Source organism: Falco rusticolus, chromosome 2 (assembly GCF_015220075.1).
Source record: "Falco rusticolus isolate bFalRus1 chromosome 2, bFalRus1.pri, whole genome shotgun sequence".
In the NCBI taxonomy this organism is placed as follows: domain Eukaryota; kingdom Metazoa; phylum Chordata; class Aves; order Falconiformes; family Falconidae; genus Falco; species Falco rusticolus.
Genome location: NC_051188.1, coordinates 110,299,283 through 110,319,886, shown reverse-complemented (window position 1 = coordinate 110,319,886; position 20,604 = coordinate 110,299,283).

Sequence of the window (20,604 nt, the reverse complement as noted above, 5' to 3'; positions counted from 1 at the left end):
GCAGCCCAGCTACCAGTGCTGGGCTGGCGTTTAAAGGGAAGATCTCCTCTGCGCATCATGCAACTGATGCTACATGGAGTAAGTGGGTCGCACTGATCACACCACCATCACGAACAGGAAATCCCAGTCATCCAGGAACCTTGGAAGTGATCATAGACTGTCCAGAAGGCAAAGATTTTGGAATGTCACTGGAGGAGGAAGTGATGTGTGCTGAAGAACCCCACGGTCTAACAAATCAGCAGACAATAAGCAATGTGCCTTGTTTGCTGATCTGTCCTGCCATATTGTAGGAAAGCATCAAAGGTGGAAGGCAGCTGTGTGGAGTCCTGTATGACAAGTTGCAGAAACTGCTGAAGGAGAAGGTGAAGGTGAATTGAGTCAGTTGGCAGAGGTGAAAGCTATCCAGCTGGCTTTGGACATTGCTGAAAGAGAAAAATGGCAAATACTTTACCTCTGGACTGACCCATGGATGGTGGCAAATGCCTTGTGGGGGTGGTTGCAGCAATGGACGCACAGCAACTGGCAGTACAGAGGTAAATCAATCTGGGCTCCCGCATTGTGGCAAGATATTGCTGCCCGGGTGGAGAACCTGGTTGTGAAGGCCCTACCCAATCGAGACTTTTACATACTGTGGAAGGGGATAAAGTTCCAGTGGTGCACATAAAAAGTATATTAGGGAAAGCAGTTTGGGTTAGTCTTGCCTTAGGCAAAGGCAAATCTATCCATGGAATTGCTTTTGCTCAGGGCCCTGGGTACACTTGGTGGGTAACACAGGAGGATGTGTACCTCAAGGGGATTTGATTTTGGGTGAGAATAGCGAATGAATTAAATTGTATGATGTCGACTGATTGCTACATAACACTGTATATTATCACTACTATGGTGGCTATATGCCCATCACTGCACTGCACACCTCATTGCGTCTGTGCCACTCCAGATCAGTGAATCTGAGCCCACCTCCTGTCCAATTGCCACATTAATGAAGAATGAATGTTAATGAAACCACCAAAGTGCAGTGGTGATGGAATCAGAACTGGCTTCACCCAATACCACACACCATCTTTCCTGCCCTGAAAGACTTACGGCAGATGGAGCCAAAGTTGTGGACTAAAGGAACTCAACAGACATTTCAGAGGGATGGCCCACAGACTAAGGGAACGATACCTGTATGTGTATACCAATATCAAAAGACAGGAAGGTGATGGCATATTGGAAACTGAGACCCAGGCATGATGTAAATGGTATAGAATTAGGGTTGGATACTGTCCTAGTTTTGGCTGAGATAGAGTTAATTTTCTTCCTACTAGTTGTTACAGTGCTGTGTTTTGGATTTAGTATGAGAATAAAGTTGATAACACACTGATGTTTTTAGTTGTTGCTGAATAGTGTTTGTACTGTCAAGGACATTTCAGGTTCTCAGGCCCTGCCAGGGAGAGGGCTGGGGGGGCACGGGGAATTGGGAGGGGACACAGCCAGGACAGGTGACCTGAACCGGCCAAAGGGATATTCCGTATCATGGGACGTCATGCTGAGTATATAAGCTGGGGGGAGTTGGCTGCAGGACAGGAGTCGCTGCTTGGGGCCTGGCTGGGCATTGGTCAGAGGCTGTTGAGCAATTGTGTTGTGCATCACTTGGAGTTTTTTCTTGTGTTTTATTTCTTTTCTCTTGTTGTTATTTCCCTTTTCATTACTATTATTAGTACTAGTACTGTTATTGTCTTTCACTTTATTTCAGTTCTTAAACTATTCTTACCTCAGCCCATGGGTTTTGCCTTTTTCCAATTCTGCTTTCCACCCCGCCTTGGTATGTGGGGAGTGAGCGAGCAGCTGCATGGTACTCAGTTGCTGGCTGGGGTTAAATCATGACACACTTCTAATTGACTTTTGCATGACAAGAGATGAGAAGAAAACAGGAATTTGACTTTTGTTACATGTGATGGACAGGCCAGAAGCAGCCCCTCACCATACTTTTTAAATAAACACAAAGAAAAAGGAGAGAGTGGCTTGCCAAAGCAGCGAACAGTACAATGGTTACTGAATTGGAGGCATTTTAGGGAAGTTTTGACAGAAAGAAGTAAGTTTAGGGAAAAGCAAACCGAAAACAAGCAGAGAGGAGTAGACTGAAGGGGAGGCAGAAGAAAAGTCAGCGAGACACACTTGGATTAAAATCCTGTCTGCCCTCTGTAAAACTGATTCCTTCCTCTAGCCAGTTGTGCTTGCCAGTGTTCTCCCAAACCTGGGTAAAGTGGTATGTGACCAAATAGCCTCAGAAAGCTGAAAGCACAGGGTTCCCCTCAGTGGCACGTTTGGGTGCTGGGTGGGAGCGCTGCTGCGGCTGGGGCAGGTAGCCCCCGGCCCTGCGGGCTCCGGCTGTCCTGCTGTACCACACTCTCAGAGTAGACACAGGGAACTCTCAGATATTTAACTTTCTTCTCCAGCAAGGCAAAAAATCCCTCTGTTAGGTTTTTGGGGGAAAAAAAGGGAAGAATTATTCACATGCTTCACTCTCATTAAAGACAGGGAGAAGTTTTTTTATTTTAGCAATTTTGTAATAAATCAATATGCTAAAGCTATTATTTTTTTCTAACTAAAAATACTAAACAGAAGGCATTTTTTTCTTAAAATTTTTATATTTAATATTAAAAAATTCCCATAGACACAGCTTTTTGGCAGAAAAAATGTTCGGGCCAGCAGTCAGTCTCAGCTTGCAGTACTTATCTGTTATGATGTAAGTCAAAATATGAAATACTTATTAAAGTGAAAATCAATTATTGAATGAAAATAAATACATATATATGTAGTTATGTTCATTAAGTACAAAGAAGCTATGGCTTTAGCCAGTAATAGACTTGCTTCAGAACTGTAGTGTGCACAACTGTAGTTAAGGTTGAATTTTTTTGTTTTGCAAAGTTGCAAAAGAAAATTACATTTCCAAAATGGCGTAAGAAAGCTTCATTCGTTGAAAGGGAATGATGTTCCTCGTTAAAACTAGTGCAAAACTTTTGGAAAGCTTGGAAGATGTCAGAGGAGTGTACATTTGTACTGGGTCTGGGTGGCAAGGTGCTGGTGCGGGGCTGCAGGGGCGGCCCCTGTGAGAAGCTGCCAGCAGCTGCCCCCATGTCCCACAGGGCCCGTGGCAGCGGCTCTGGGACGGACCCGCCGCTGGCCGAGGCCGAGCCCGGCAGCCGCGGGGGCAGCGCCTCGGGGGGGGTTTAAGGGGGGGGGACCCCAAAACCCAGAGCGAGAGCAGCCAGAGAGGCCTGAGAGCGTGCGAGAGCCCCAGCCCCGCAGCCCCCCAGGCCGGGGCAGGAGGAGGCCGGGGGGCTCCAGGCGCCGCAGCAGAGACCCCCCGGCAGCCCCTGGAGAAGCCCCCGGCCAGGCGGGCTGTGCCCCCAGCCCATGGAGCCCCCGGGGGAGCAGCTCCCCCCCGCAGCCCGGGCAGGACCCCCCCGGGGCAGGGGGTGCCCGCAGGGGTCTGTGACCCGCGGGCAGCGGCGCTGGGGCAGCTCCTGGCAGGGCCCGTGGCCCCGCGGGGAGAGGAGCCCGGGCTGGGGACCCCGCGGGGACCCCCCTGGGGCCGGCTGGGCCTGGGGGGCTGCGCCCTGGCAGGGCCCCGGGCTGGGGCAGGGGCAGGGGGTGAGGAGCCTCCCCATGGGGGGCAGGGGCGGCAGGGACAGCTGTTGAGGGACTGACCCCAGCCCCGGCCCGGCCCGGCGCTGCTGGGGGGGAGACAGAGAAAATCAGGAGGAGGGTTCAGCCTGTGAATAAGGGAGGGGTGGGGGGAAGATGTTTTTAAGATTTATTCTGTTTTCCCATTACCCTACTCTGATCTGAATGGTAATAAAACTAATTTTCTCAAGTCAGGCCTGTGTTGCCCGTGACTGTAACTGCTGGGTGACCTCCCTGTCGTTATCTGGACCCAGGAGCCTTCGGTTGTATTTTCTTTCCCCCATCCACCCGAGGAAAGGAGTGATAAAGCAGCTTTGGTGGGCACCTGGTGTCCAGCCAGGGTCAACCCACCACAATGCTGCTAATCAAGAACTATAGATATATGTGGAAAAGCTAAGTAGAACATAAAAATGTGGGGCCAAGAGAGACAAATTCTTTCGGTGCAGGAGAAACATGGAAGGCTAACAGTGGTGCACAGCTGATACTTGACAAGGATGGTTAAGCTGTCAGCCACGGTGCAGAAAAGGTACAGGAACCCAATAAATATTTCTGTTCTGAGTTGGAAAGAACCAGTGTGATATACTCATATCTGACAGTGATAAGGACTACTTTCTACTCGATCAATAAACTGGGAGATTGTTAAACAGTAACTGTCAGAGCTAAACAGTTTTTTGAATTTACAGGGCCAGATAACTTGCACCCAAGAGTATTAGAAGAGCTTACTGAGAAACTCTCTTTAACCGTTAATGCTGATTTTAAAGAAACCATAGAACAATGAAGAAGTTCCGGAGTGCTAAAGCAAATACAACTCACCAATAATTTATGGAGGTAAATGTATAGCTATAAATTGAGTTGGCAACCTGGTATTAATCTCAGGCCAGAAGTCAGAAAGGCTGACCTGAAGCTCAATCAGTAAAGATAAATACGCGTACCCTGTTATGCTATGTTGTAAACTAACTGGAGCGGGCGTGTAAATGTGAAGGAGAAGTCTTCATCGTCTGCTGGTTCATTCTGTCTGGGTTTCCTCTTGGCCCAGCACTATTTAGTATTTCTATTAACACAGCAACATGTGCCACTGGGCAATTCTTTCCGCAGCCCGGCTGTGGGCCACCTGGGAGGGGATCCCAAGGGTGCACTCAGAGTAGCTGGAGCTGAGCAGTGCCCTGTTGCAAGGGTTTCAGTAACATGTGCGAGGCTTCACAAATCACTGAAACTCACAGTTTACTAAGGACTTCTATTAAACTCAGTCAGGGAATAGAAATAATTGGAAGTGCAGCCATTTCACATGATCAGAAAATAAATCCTTCTTCATACACACTTCCAATAAATATGTTCTTCTAAGCTTTACTTGCTGTGAAATTTTATACAGTGTCACCCTCTGGTATTAACCTTTGTCCTCAATCCCTACTGGCTTTACCCAAACTGTCAGACAACATCCTACTAACTGCCTTCTCCAAGCAGTTCTTAAACAGGCTTTTAGCTTTCTCTGATATGGCACAAATTTATCCTGAGTTTGTTATTTTGCGTGTGTGTGTGTGTGTGCGCGTGTATATCTATCTATCTATCTATCTATCTATCTATCTATCTATCTATCTATCTGTCTATCTATGATCAGACATATCTCAAAGGATTAAAAAAAAAACAAACAAAAGTACACATGTATTTTCTTTTCAGCTCTTACTTGCACTGGATTTTCCAAACTTACTTCACACTGAAGGGGTAAGATGAAGCTTAGGTCGCTTGGATGCAGATCTCAAGTCAAGATTGCACCTGCCCTCAGGAGCTGCTGTCCTAATATGCTTTAGAGCTGCTTGCGTTTCACCTCAGATTACTCAAAAAAGGCATGGGCTCCTGTAAGTAAAATGTGTGTTTCCAGAAGTGATATAATGCAGAACGAGAGTGGGTGGGAAAGACACAGACCTACCCACTGCCGCCAAAGAGACCTTGTCACAGCCCAGCGTTTGGATGCTGGAGCATCCAAGTCCCTTCATTAATGCTGTGGTTGTGATTTGTGACTCCCTGCTTCAGTTTCCTTGAGCATTGCACCCAATAAGGCCATAAGGGTATCAAGTTTTAATTAGCCAATGCTTTGTAAAGTGCCTCTACTACAAATGCGGAGGCTTCTATCATGTGCCTGCATTCTCTTCATGACGTGGTACTTACAAAATGGGAAGTTTTGCTTTCTTCTCAGAGTTTGGGTCCGGATGCCACAGCCTAAGCAGGTGAACTGATGCTTAACCCCAGAACTGAAAGACAGAGAAAGGTAAGTCTTGCAATCTATATGGAAAGCCAATAAAAAGGCATTTTCAGTCTTGACATTGTCAGTGCATCCTCTGTAAAGAAAATAGAAGTATTTTTATATCAATAAAGCCTACAGCATGTGTCAGTAGTGGATCAAATATTAAAAGTAATTTTTAATAAGCGCGAATCAAAGAGGGATTAGAAAAGCTCAGGGGATTTAGAGATGAGTCTTCAGTTCAGGGAATTCCACAGCTCAGGGGCATAACAGGTGAATGCTCTGCTAGTCATGGATGAGAGACCTGGCAAGGGGGCTGATGAATTTGAGATTTATTATTAGAAAGTAAGGACTGAGGGTATGTATAAATGGAGGCCAATTTTGATAGGTATGAAGGGGATATATCAGATGGATAATGAAAAACTCAGAACAAAATTTTAAAGTCAATGCATTGGCTGATAGGAAGCAAGTATAAATCTGCCATAGCTGAAGTAATGCGATTGGATTTATTGCCATAAGTGAACATATGGGATGTGGCATACTGAACAATGGGGTCATTTGTGAATATTGTTGCATATATTGTATGCCTATTATTGTAATCTAAAAGCTATAAAGATGTGGTTTAGAATGGGGCAAGCAACACAGAGAGTAGCAGTAATACCTGTCTTACACCTGCAAAGTTGAAGCATGTCACCTAAGCAACTGCTTTTGAGAAAAGCTTTTAAGAAGCTAACAGTAAATGAACTAGAGGAACAAAGAAGGATGCAAAGCTGAAAGTTTTGGAGGATTCATTAGATGTACACAGCTGCCACCAGATGGGAAAACAGAATATGACAAACAGTACATAAATGAAAGACAGATGAAAAGGGGGAGGGTGAATTTGGGGATTTGACTTCAGAAAGCAGTGCCTTATGTATCCATCACAAGGAATGCCTTCTAGCTCTTTCGTGTGCGTGAATGTGCATGCCTTTCTTCCCCCTTCCCTCCACCTCCCTCCCTCGCTTTTTCTTTCAGTGATTGACAGACCACAGTTTGAAGAGAAGCTTAGAGAAAAATCCATACCTTTTTTGTCATACATCATGAGCTGAGTAATCTCCTGAGAAAGAGTTTTAGCATAGTAGGGGCTTGTGAAGAATTTGGATATGGATCCTACACAAAAGATTTTTGTACACTGCAGTAGGTAAGAGCCAGACCACTTGGGTCAGTACTGAAATTGTATATTGCTTAGAAATAATGTTGAGAGTTATCACACTTGAGCAGTCACTCATAACATTTATCTGAAGATCTGATTTATAGTAATGGAAATGCTTGCTCACTTTATTACCGTTATTTTTGGCTTCGTTTTTAATGTTTTGCATATCTTAAGCATTAAAAGATTATTTTTCTGTCCCTGGACAGAATTCAGTACTAGAGAGTTACAGCTGCCTGCTATTACCCACTGTCTCCTTTCCTGAAACATTTTTTGTGACAGGTTTGTGATCAAGGTGTTCAGCACTTCAAAGTAATGAGATATTTATTTTTGTGGATAACACATCTATGTTGTATAAATAATATGATATAATATGATATTCTTTATGCACAAAGCTTTATGCATCAGAATATCCCAGTATTTTAATATCAAGTCTTCAGGGATTTTTAGTGTTACCATTTGGTGAACCTGGTATCTCATGACATCATAGCCTAGCATGACAATGCAGTTCATGCTTGTTCTGGAGCAGGTTGTGAATGGAGTTACCAGATGACTGGTATATCCGTATCTGGAAGGGGCAAACACCGAGCTGTACTTGGTTGCAATTCTACTGCCTTGACATCCCAGGGATATGGTTTTGAATCTTGTGGTTTCAGTGGTCTAAACTAGAACTAGCAAGGAAGGAAGGCCCTGAAGAGATGGTCTAGCTGGTCACAGAGAGGATAATTCCTAGCATGACTTTCTTATTTTGTATACAATAGTACATAGTGATGAATAAGTTTAGGAAAGGCAGCATGTTCGTTTTTAATTACTACTCAGGGTGAGTAGCAATGTCCCCTAAAAATGCTCTGGCTGGCATGTAATTTCCATTATCATGCCATTTTACTCTCATTTTGATGCCCCGTTATCACCCACTAGGGACAGAAAAAACATTGATATCTTTGCCAGTCATTTTAGATCTCTCAATGGCTTTTTAACTCTGTTAAGCAAAAGGTTTTTATGTCCCAAAGGTAAAACAAACTACTGTATAAGACCACTATCTTTCTGTTTATAGGGAAATGAGAGAGCATTGCTAAATAGCAGGTAAGACAGCCTCAAAGCTCTCTGAATACTAATTGGGGGGCGGGGAGGGCAGGTTGGTTGTTTTTTTACCATTAAAAAACCACTTATAAATGGATCTATAAATGTATTTAGATGCACAAATCCTACCGATATCAGAGAAAGCTGATAGTCTTCATGCACCTTGAGAAACTAGGTTTAGTCACTTTCTTACTACTTCCACAACACCAGAGAAGCCAGGCAGCTTATATTTTTTGACTTGTTCAGTCAGTTTTTGATGACATACTGTTGACTAAACCAGATTTCTTTGCATATTGGAAATTCAACCTCTATTAATACTTGAAAAGACGTTGCTTTTGATTAAATTTCCATTCTTTATTTAAGTTTCCTAATTTTACCAAATAGGTGTGATTATTTAGATAGCTTAGTTTATCTTTCCAAAGACATTATTGTGCTACTCAACCACTGTTCAGTACTGGTTTGTGGTGGTTTTTTTTTTTTTTTTTCCTGGAAAATTGAGCAACTCGCATTCAGTGTACTTCTTGTCAATGTATTTGTGTGATTTGTCTTGGCTAAAGTTTAGGATCACTTCAGGAAAGTATTGAGGAGCTTTGACCCACTTTTGGGGAGTATGCAGCTCATTAGATGTTTCTATTAAAGGTCATGTTTAGACCCTTGATTATTTGTGGAACTCCAACAGATGGTATGAAAGAGCAACTTTTCTTCTTTCTGGAAAACATACAAGGAAAGAGCTGCCAGAGTATAGCAAAGGCTTGCAGACTGATGAATGAAGATGAGTAAAAATCAATTGCTTGCTATCTTGTTTGGTGTGATGACATGGGGGACATAAAATTAAGTCAATAGATATCTGGTTCCAGAAAACAATGTGGGAGAGAGAAAAACAGAGGAGGAACATGTTTGCAACCCAATCTGCAAACATATCCTCATATTTTGGGTAGGTATTGCTGTGCAATTATTTCCTTTTTGTATTCTCTGGATACCTTGTTTTGGCCTATCCTGAGGCAGAATGCTAAACCATATGGACCTTAGATTAGGTTCGACATAGTATGAATCTATGATGATGTTTTATTTGTACTTTGTGCACAGCTCTCCTCACCTGTTCCCCAGACATATGTTCCAACTGTAACCTTTGCTAACATCCTTTAGTCAGGATGCAGCACATACCTCACTTGATGAGTACTGTGTTTCATCAGAGCACAGCAACATCCAGAAACAGGAAACTTCATTCAGGAACACCAGTATGATGCGGAAGAAAAGAACAAAACACCTTGGCCCATGGTGGGACCACACTGACTACACACCGGTCTCACGTAAATTATATATTTTGCTAGAACATGTCACTTTAGGATAAAAGGGGCGGTCACAGATGATCAGTCTGTTGAAGAAAGGGGATGTGCTGTCTACCTTGGTTAAATACGTAGGTGTGCATGGTGGGGTTCAGCAGTGAGGGGCCGGGGGAAGGAGGGCGAGAGCTGGGGGCCGCACTGCCACCCAGGGCCCAAGGGAAGGCTGCTGCTCCCCAAAGCACATGGGGATGCATGAGAGCTGCTTTTCAGCTTTATCTGCGATTGCTTGTCTCCCCTTCCCCCCCCAAACCCCAGGAGAGAACAATTAAGCCATGCCTTTTTGCATTGTCTGAGGAACTGTGTGAGCATATCTCTCTGCACATCCATGTGAGTATATTTGAAACATGCAAGTGACTGGTGCAGAGTGAATAACATGGTGTGCACCGACTGGCTATAGCACACTGAACTGGCACGATGAGGAATTACACAGTAGCTGCATCCTCTGCCATTTAAAGTCTGCAGCCACATGGATTTTACAGTTTCGTGTATTATGTGATCGGTCAGGTAATTAGTTATGCTATGAATTCATAGTTCGTATTGCCTAGCAGTGAAGGTCAAATGCAGGAATTTGTTTAGGTGCCCCCAGTGCAAAGGCACAATCAGTTGTTTTCATATTTTAATAAGCATTGTTGTAATGGTTCTTCCCCTTTTTTCTGAGCCTCCCCCTCCCAGTACTCATCTTAGACTAGACCATTTGCTTAGCTGCACTATGACCTTCAAAAAGAAATGGAATTATTTATTCCTATTTTTTCTTTCTTTTTTTTTTTTTTTTTTAAGACATTCTGTTACAGAAATTATTGTACACAACATTTGAACCTTTTAGCAGATCTTTTAATAGCATGGACATTACAGCCATTAGGGTAATGCAGTAGTTTTCAAAAAAAGAACAGTCAACCAAAAAGTTAATTTTCTGATAAACACTTAAAAAGACTGACTGAGGGGAAGCATTGATTTAGATTCAGCTATCTTTTCTTTTAAAATAATAATTGTGTTAAAAACTAGAATGTACTGTAAATGTGTACAGAGCAAGAGTTAATAGAAGCTATCTGCTATATTGGCATTTCTAGGTTGGGGTTCCTAGCTTGAGAAAATACAGTATATTTTTGCCATGGTCATACCAGCAGTGCACTGATGCCAATCAGATTTTTATCTGACCTGGTGGCTATGTCTAAACAGCACAGTTCAAACAGTGCCAAACTGGAGCCTTGCATCTTAAAAAGGAATATATATATCTATAAGTTAGCTCACTGGAAAAGATATCTGTTCCACCTGATTAATTCACTATTTTCTCTGTCCTTCCTGAGGCTCCTTTGCTTGTCTAAGAAGTTCATCATAATTCTTTGAATGGTAATTTCTTCAAATAAATAAAATATTAGGGAAGCCACTGCAAGCAGAAATATAACTGCACATTGTACTAATTTCTTTTGTTGTCTGACTTGAACAAGCTTTAGCATGGGCTACATCTTCCCAATTAGCATGCGGCAGGAAGGATTTTCTCAAATAAGACATTGGTTGTGTGGTGACAAAAAGCTGGCTGACTACCTAAGTAAGGCACTGTTATAATTAAAGTGGAAAAGCAAATCCATTTTATGAAACACTGAAGGTTTGAAGCCTATTTCATTTTGCAGTAAAATGAATGTGAGACTAGGTTTTCACAGAGGAAGAAAGACTTTGCACTGTCTGCTACTGAGTATTTAAAGCATGGAGTGAGGATGGCTGAACTAGATTCTTTGCTTTGCCTCTTTTGGAGCAGTGAGGTTTTATTGATTTTTGCCCATTCTGATTCAAGCAATTGTTATTTCTGATCTGACAGATTCTTTCCACAACCTGTCCTTTCCTAACTCTCCATCCAAGCCTTCGGTGTATAAGAATTCATCCTAGGAAATGTTTAACTGAAATTGATTCATTTTCACAAAACATTTAGCTTCAGCTAAATTGCATTTTTCCTAGCAAGAGAAAAAAAAAAAGAAAAGAAAAAGAAAAAAGGAAAAGATGGGTGTAATTATATTCTGTACATAGCCATTGGGAAGAAAGTATGCAAGATCACAATGGTAAATCAGAGAGTGACTTACGAAGTTTTTAACTCTTCTGCATAGATTAATAGTAAACCTCATTTGTCTTAGACGTGGCACACATCCAGACACCGGATGTGGTCTACATCTCTGTATATAGTGGTCACATAAAATGATCAATACTGAAAGTTCAGTGGAAGCGGACTGCATGCATAGCAGCATTAGGTTGCTTAGGTGACCAGCCCTTGGACAAACCAATTGCTAATAAGCGGTGAATTGGTATGCTTATTCTCAACTTTCCCAAAATCTACATGCTACTTATTTCTTACAGCTCACATTTCTTTTGGTGCCAGGGTAAGTAATATCCATTAAATATCCCAGGTTTTATTTATTATTTTATTATTTATTTTATTTTATTTAGTGAGGAACAAAGTTAGGGCAGTGCAGAGTCCTTTAAAAAATATCTCAGCCATTGGAATGAGTGCTTGACATTTTAGTCAACAGATTTGTGATTTTTGGTGGTTTGAGGGTTTTATTTTTGCTTTCTCCCTCTCCCAACCCCTCACTCCCTTCTTGGCAGGAGACTGTCTTTTTTCCCACCCCAGATACAGATCTTTCTATCATTATTCCAGTGACGTAAGTCTGAGTACAAAACTGATATGGCACATGTCATGTATGAAGATCATGCTAAAATGCAGTTGCACATGTAATATTCTCAGGGTATCTGTTATCAGAACTAATAAGGTGGGCCTTTAATGAATGTATCAGGTTAACGAAGCTGTAAGGGAGGCTCTGCAAGCCTGGGGTTGCTCAGCTGGTTTATTGGTCTGGTGGAAAATAAACCCGCTAAAGCAACGTGTTTTCTGCCAGATTACTGTGCTGACCTGCCTCCCCGGAGAAACCCCTGTTTCTACACGAGGCAAAGCAGGGGAGCAGTCAGAAGCGGGAGATGGAGGGAAGCAGAGTGGGACTGCCTGACCTTCTGCAGATGGACTTAGGCACGTGGGAGACTGTGTCTCAACGTGGTGAACTGGAGAGAAAAGTGAGCCAGAACTGGCACTCTGAGCCTCTGAGCCTCGTGTCAAGGCATCGCAGGCAGCCCATGAGCTCACCCTCCCTGTCTTGCAGCATCCAGGGTAGCTCAGGGGGTTTAGCTCCCTCCTGGCTCTTTCCTGCAGTGTCTCCTCCCCTGCCTGCTCTGTATCAGATCTTAAATTCTGAATGTCCATTTCTTTTTCCATCTTCTTTTCTGGAAGAAGCTGAGAGTCCTTCCCTTTTCTGGGCAGGAGTCAGAAGCAAAGTGAAAAGATTTAGTCTTCCCTGCCATTACAGCTTTAGCTGTTCCAAATAATATCACATGCATACTCTCTCGTGTATGCAAAAGCTAGCTCAGGCATCCAGCTATCAATAGTACTTCTTCCCGGTCCTTTTTGTGGGCATAACATTTCTAAAAATACAATATAAGCTTTTACATAATCAGGCAGTCTCTCTTTAAACCTTCTAGTGAATAGTTATTCAATATCAAGAAGTAATTCAGTATTCTCATTTTGGGGATGCCAATTTTATGGTGCCAAACAAAAGTCTGGGCTTTGCCACACTGATACTAGTTTTTACAGGCTTGTAGAATATAGGTAGCTGAAGCCTGAATTTTAAAATACACTTAAAATCACATTCTTTAACATAACTTATAAATACAGAATAATTGAGTTGCAGTTCACTGTCTGTTCTCACCCCAGCCAAGCTGCCAAGTCCAATACATACTGACGTTATGCATGATCTTAGATGCTGGAGGTTTGCATTTTGAAATATTTCAGCTTCTGGATAATAAGGGGAATAACCTTGAACCTGCACCTACTCACTGTCTCATAGGATAAGAATCAACACATAGGGGACACTCATGATCATTGATCTAAATTGCCTTTGAGTGTATTCATACACAACGCATCACTTTTTGCTCTTGTCTTTGCCATTTTTTTTATTGCTACTATATTTTTAAATTTTATCTTCCTGTCCTTTGCCTGTTTGCTAGCTATTTTTGTGCCTTTCTGTAGTTTTACAGTCTTTTTAGCTACTTTTAAAATCCTCATTGCCTTTCCCTTTTCTTCCAAAGCATTTCTTTCAATGAGCTGTAGAGTCTGCCATGTTTTCAATCCAAGGAGAGATACTATTTCCTGAAACAATGCTAACCACTCTCTAAAGATTTTTTTTTTTTTACCAGTTAGTTCACGTTCACTCACAGTAACTTTATCCCAATGCACAGTCTGAGTTTTATCTCTCTGTGTTCAACATGATGGGTTTTGTTCTATGAAAATGATTTAGTGAAATACAGGAGATCATATTAGCTTCTGCATCAATGTCTAAATTGTAAGACATAAATCTATATCATATTCAAGGAGGTAAACGCAGCTTCTGAATTTAGCTTTCTCTTGAACAGTTCCCATAAAGGAATTTTTGTTCTTTGTTCACTGTGCATACGATGCACATTTAGTTTCTCTTTGGGTAGTTTCAGTTCTTTGACTGCAGGTTTCTGCAAAATGTTTTAATTTCAATTATGACCCTGTCCAAGCATAGAGTATTGCTCAAGGTTTATTTCCTTGTCAAAATTTTGAGTAACCTTTCATGCTATCTTGTATCAACTTGTTCCAGCAGTATTTTGCAGATATCTCTTTTTAGCCCTAAGCTGTTTTCCTTTTTCCTGTTCCGTATGCCCTGATGTTTGCTAACAAAGGCCATCAGTTTGTCCTTCTGTTTTAATTCTGTTCTTTATGATACTGCCTTCTTTTATTAATTAATTAATTAATACTTTTATTAAGTTCTCCTAGCACTCCTTCACAGTTCTTGATTTCTAATGCCATCACTGTTTGACCTCAGATTATTGATTTCATAAGCTCTCTAATTTAACAGGATCTGAACTGTATTTCAGATTTGTTGAAAAGGCTTCGCAAGTTTCTTTCGCAAGTTTCTTCCTCTGCTGGTGTTCTCAGATGGCATTCTTCACTTTCTAAAACAATCCTAAAAGAGAAATATTTTCAAATTTTATAAGCTAAAATGGTAATTGGTTTTGACTAATTTATCTATAAACTTCTAAATAGCTTCTGAGTATCTGAAAGGTTAAGAAAAGACAGTTTCCTTTAGTGTATCTCTACCTGACTTCATAAGGAGCCAAAGCGCTTACATTAATTTCTTCCAGTTGCTGGCTGTACTACCTAGACTGCATAGATCCATATTCCCTTCACTCTTCATCTTTCTCTTTTGTTCTGTTTTTAGACTTGTTCTCCTGCTCCTTCCTTATACCAGATGTACCGTGATAGGGTCCCTAGGGACAGTGAGTCACTGCTTACAACTGCTAGGTGCCTGGTGGTACAGCAAGGAGGTAAGTATGACGAGGCCCCAGACTGTGTAGACCCATTTTTCCTGACAGTGAGCCTCCCAAGGAAGATCAAAAGATTTTTGTATTTAAAAAGATTCATGGGGTTTTAGACTATAATCTATTTGGTTTAACTTTTTTAAGAGAGAAAGCCAGACAAGCCAGGTTAAGCAGAAAATGAGAGTAAATGATTTATAACCAACTTTTTCCCAAACCTCAGTGTCCTTGCAGAAAGGTTTGTGTTTCCAGGCTAAAATTGAGGCAACTTTGAATTACAGCAAACCCTAGCCGGATCTCTCTGGAAGGCCAAGAATTTATTTCTAACTATAGGGGCTTTTTGTACCCTGTTCTCCTGTTTTCTAAATTTCATTTCTTCTCCCTAGACTTGCCCCCTTCATCCAGCACTTGTAGGAGGTTCAGTGGTTTCTTTCCACCAGAAAGTTCCACCTCACCCGGTTGTCCTTTTTGTCTTAAAATAACAATATATACAAATTGAGAACAGGCAAAACAGAGACAATTACTGCAATACTTAACACACAGATGACAAAAAGGTTGCAAAAGATGGAGAAGCCTGTCTCTGTCAGGTTGCTAAAATTCATCAGTGACAGCAGCAGCCCCCTCAAACCAGTCTTCCCGGTCTCTTAATGCCAGTTAACAACACAACTGGATTAACCATGATATGCTGTCAGTTTTCATAGTAGTTGAAAGTATGGATTTGTTCTGCAACTGCATAGTTGGATTGCTGAGGTACAGGAAATAGGAAACTTTTTCCTTTCTGATTTTCTGCTATCTGAAAAATAGAAGCAGTGTTCTGCTAAAAAAGATAAAATAAAAAAAAAATGGAGCAGCATATTTATGCCTTTTTCATAGTTGTATCCCAAAGCCCACAGGATCGTTGGTTTAACCAGTGTGGGACCCAATAGCTTGAGTATTTTTGTTTGGTCCAGCACACTCCGTGGCTGCACACACAGGTAGCACTGACCAAAGTGGAAAGGGCAGGAATGTACCCAGAGGAAAGCTTTGAACCATCCCTTTCACCAGCAGCACAGACCTGGATTAGCATAAACCACAGGTGCGAACATATCCCCGTTTAGAGGCATGAAGCTTACTCAGTCCAGCCTTAGGGATGACTGTTCCCAAAATGCATGAAGTGTTCCTGCTCCTGTGCAGGTGCTCCTCATCTCCTGTGCCTGAATGTAACAATCTTCAAAACAGAAACTACCCAGTTGCTCTATCATGGTACATTAGCTCTCCCAAAACAAAATATCAATGCAGATGTATATCTTCTAGAATTAGGTGATCTGCACCTAGTTAGCGTGGAGTGTAAGTAGAGGATTTTGCATATCTCTGTCTAAATATGCTTCTCTAAATTCACCGAGAGTCCTAGGTTACTACTTCTCCTTTGTGTCTTTTGAAAATGGGATGAAGCTTGTAAGACACTTTGGTATTTTAGAAGTTTTTACTCAGGATTTTTTTGTTTGTTTATATTAATGTTTTTTCTCCCATTCTTCCCCAGTTTGGGTTGGTTTGGTTACTGGTTTTTGTGTTGTTTTGGTCGGGTTTTTTGTTTGTTTGTGGGGTTTTTTTTTAATTTTATTTTATTTTATTTTTTATTTATTTAAAGAAAACCCACTAACATTTTACTGTTTGTTAAAGAAAAGAAGAAAAGAGGAAAACTCTACAACTAGGAGTCTGTGACTTTTGTTAAACATTAACATTGATACTATTTTGCAGGGCTTTTAGTTTGAGGACGTGTTTCTTTTCAATGACAAAGAGGATACAAGTTCTTAAAAGGCAAAAAAATAGAAGGAGTATAAAATTAAATTGGCAATGGAAGGAGGTTTCTCTTGTGCTTTGTGAGTAACTGCTGCATTTTGTGGTGCAGCATGTACTGCAGAAATATTTTGGTTTCTTGGATACAGGTGCTTTTTAACAGCTGTATTCTGATGTTGTTTTGATAAATGTTTTAATTATAGAAATTCAACAAAGATTTCTGAACCACCACCACCACCAATCAAATAAAAAAATTCTTTGGGTATGCTGTGCGCAGACCAATTTATGTCCTTAGAAGTGGTGATAAACATCTGTGGTGGAGAATCTGTACGTTCCTTCCAGACACTCCTCCAGGGGGTTTCTGCTGCAAAATTGATAAAATTGTACAGAGATAAGACACTTCTAAATAGTCAATAGAAACTTTCTGTAGAGGCAGAAAAGGTCATGAAGGACAGTCTTTTGTATGTGAGATACTTGGGAAGTGTATCTTGAATGCAGTTTAAAGTAGCCACTTGCAATGGATCATGCATGTGGCCCAGGGTGGTCACATTAAGGCCATGGACCAGCTGGATTACTGGGGCTGAGCAGAGCAGTGGTTCAGGGGGTCTTTCCCAACCTAGTCAAAGATGTTATTGCAAGGGTCTCTGTAACATAAGCTCCCACTGACCATCCAGTGTAAGAGATTTGATCCTTTCTTCTGTGCAAGCACTAATCTATGCCAAGATCTCAAAAATTAATTAGTTTTTTAATACAGAATCAGTTTATTCATGTCTGTGTCTAACAGGTTTCAGGTATACTACTGTAATATAAGCAGTAGTCTGGGAAGATTCTCAAAAGAATTTGGGGTCTGATTGGGCATCTAGCAATGGATTTTTAAATTTCAGGAGGAGTGGTAACTGGAAACAGAGCTGACTAGATTTTCCAAAATGAGAGCTGTGAAGCGTTAAGCACTTTTCAAAATTCACACAACCAGGTGAGAGCTGATAGAACTGTGAAAACCTGGTGCTAACTGCTGCTGTCCCCCCACTGTAGGAGATACCTGCCACCAGGTTGAAGGGCTGGTTACAGTGTGACACTAGAAACCAATTAAGGTAAATGCAAACCGTTTAATGTAGATTTGTGAGGCTGTCCTCTGCTCAATGAAAAGAAGTTAAAATGAGATAACTCATTAGAAGGAGCAATGTTTGAAACTGGAGCTGATAATTACATGTCTTTTAGCATTTCCAATTTTTCTTAGATGTTCCTTTCTTTAAAATTATTGCTGCTTCTGAAAGATGCTAACTTTTAAATATATCAGTTACTTGCGTTATTTTCCATTTGGAAAAATGCCTTCTGCTTAATACATGGTGTAGAAAACCTTATGCTTGCTGCCTGATACTGTAACACACACACATAAAGAATAATAAAGTGTCCCATGGTATGACTGTTCCCTCTCTTCTCTGACAAAGTTATTTTTAAAACTACATATTGATTTTCTTCCTTCCACTTTAGAACTCCCCGGAAATGACCTCCTGTGTCCTGCAAGGACTGCTGTTTGTAAATGGTGGCTCAGTTTCACAGTTAAGTAAAAGTCTTCCATTGATCCCTGAAGGACCACTGATGAGTTCCTGAGGGACCTGGTGCCAGAATGGGAAGCTGATATAACAAGCACCCTTTGAGGGACATATTGTATGAAATAAAAGAGAGAACCTGTGAAATGTCCTTAGATTTATATTTCCATCAAGATTTCAGGGAAAGCACACAAATCTCCTGGACTTTAATTAAATTTTTGTCATTCAGTAATAGTTCACTCAGGATACTGCTGCAGGAAAGTAAGAGAATAGAAAGCCACAATCACCTTTTTAGAATAATTTCTATGGATTCCTCTTCATTTTAGTCTAAAAAGAAAAATAATTTGGTTCCTCTATTGAGATGTCATTTTGAGAAGAGGTCCAAAAGCACCTGGACTCTCAGCTTGAGTGTATTCTCATTCTAAAATACAACCTTCCTTGGGTGCTTCTTCCCCCCTCTAGTTCCTGGTGAAGATGTGGGAATGTTGTCTAAAATAACAAAGATGGAGCTTGTGGAAAACTAATGTATTTTATGCTAGGGGTACTGCAGGACCAGCATCAGAAGCCACATATATTTTTATGAATTCTTTATTGCCCACCTCGACAGACAAGTCAGAGCTGCATAGCAAAGACTGAAAGTAAATATTGCATGGGAGAAAGACACATGAAGGAGATCAAGTTTAGGAGACTTAAATATTTCACAAGTGTTAAACTTGGCCTATGTTTACTAAGCACAGGTTTTTTTTCCTTAAAGCGAAGGAAATGTACAAGTAGTATTGTCTAAAACGAGGTGTTGCAAGGGAAAAAGTGCTTTCATACAAAGCTGGATGTCTATGTTTGTTTTTAAATGGACTGTGAATATCTGTCCTTATGTCTCCTTTTCCTGAGTTTCATCGTCAGTGACAAAGGTGGTATCTTTGGAATTGAAGAACCATAGATTGTTTTGCATCTTCACAACTCTAGGTATATGATTTCACATAGATTAAAAATAATTTCTCCAGATGTTTCTTGTAAAATGAATTGACAGAACTATCACACAAAATGTTTATTTCCAGAAGCTTTGAAAAAATGTCAGAATTTTCATTTACAGTAATTCTTGTGTACATACATCAGCTGTATTTACATTCCAAAATGAAAAATCAACCCAAACATTTCCAAAATAGTCTGTTCGGTATGCTAATCGGTTCTTGCTGTGGCAAGGTGCAATATTTTTTTAAAAAAACCCAATTATGTTACTTGGCTTCTAATATTTTGCCACCATACAAGCAATGTAGATATCACTGTGAAGTTTGTGACCTCGAAAGAAGGATAACATCTAAAGATTAACCAAGATCAATAGAGAGTTATATGGACAGAATCCAGTGAAATGTCACTTCTGTTTTATGATCGTCAGAGAATGCTTGAAGCGATTTTAACAAACCTAAGTACTTATAAGCAATTTCTCCTGCTGGGAAATGCAAAATATTTTTTTGCCTGTCAAGTAACAGAATTTTACCCCTGGTTATGAGTTTAAATGTATTTATACTGCAGTAATTTATTTTTCTGGGTGTTCTAACTTAGAGGAGGTGCCTAAGTATGTTGCTGAACTCGGTCGTTCAGGGTTTTCACCTTTCAGGGGAGTGGAAACCAGCATATCTCAGTACAGTCAGAAAGTCCTATGGCACAAGTCCTCACCAGATGTAAAGTGTCATGATTCCAAATTCACAGAATCACAGACTGGCTGAGGCTGGACACGACCACCAGAGGTCATCTGCTCCACCCCAACCTGCTCAAGCAGGACCGCCTAGAGTCAGCTGCCCAGGACGGTGTCCAGACAGCTTTTGAATATCTCCAGTTCACTCTATATGGAGAAGGGATTGGGAAACAGTGAGAAAAGAAAGGGATTTATTCCTGTGTATAAAGGTCTCTTACAAAATTCACACATCACAGTTTCTGGAACTATGGTAAGTGGCAGCAAGAGAGCATGAAGCTGACAGTCATATGCCTATATGACTGTTAAAAAGCTAACATATTTAAATAAGCTTTTAAATACTCAGACTCACTGGTTGTGGTGGTAAAATGTGTGAGTAGTGAGAAAATGAGTGGCAGAATTAGATACCTCTAACAAATTATCAGTCTCTTAAGTCTACTGAAGTCGACCGCAGCAGTTTGGTGATAGCATGTTCTGAGCTTAATGGGAACAGTAGAATGAGGTAGAATTTGCCTTCAGAAATCCCTCTTCATTCTTTTAATGATACTACCACCAGCAGCATTAGGGACTTCTTCATGTTAAGACAGAGCCTGGACACTTTCTGGAGCTGATTATGTTTGGAGGTGCCTGGATGGTTTCTGCTGCATCTGCCCCTGGCTGCTGAAGGTGCTCTGCTGGGAAAGATCATCCTG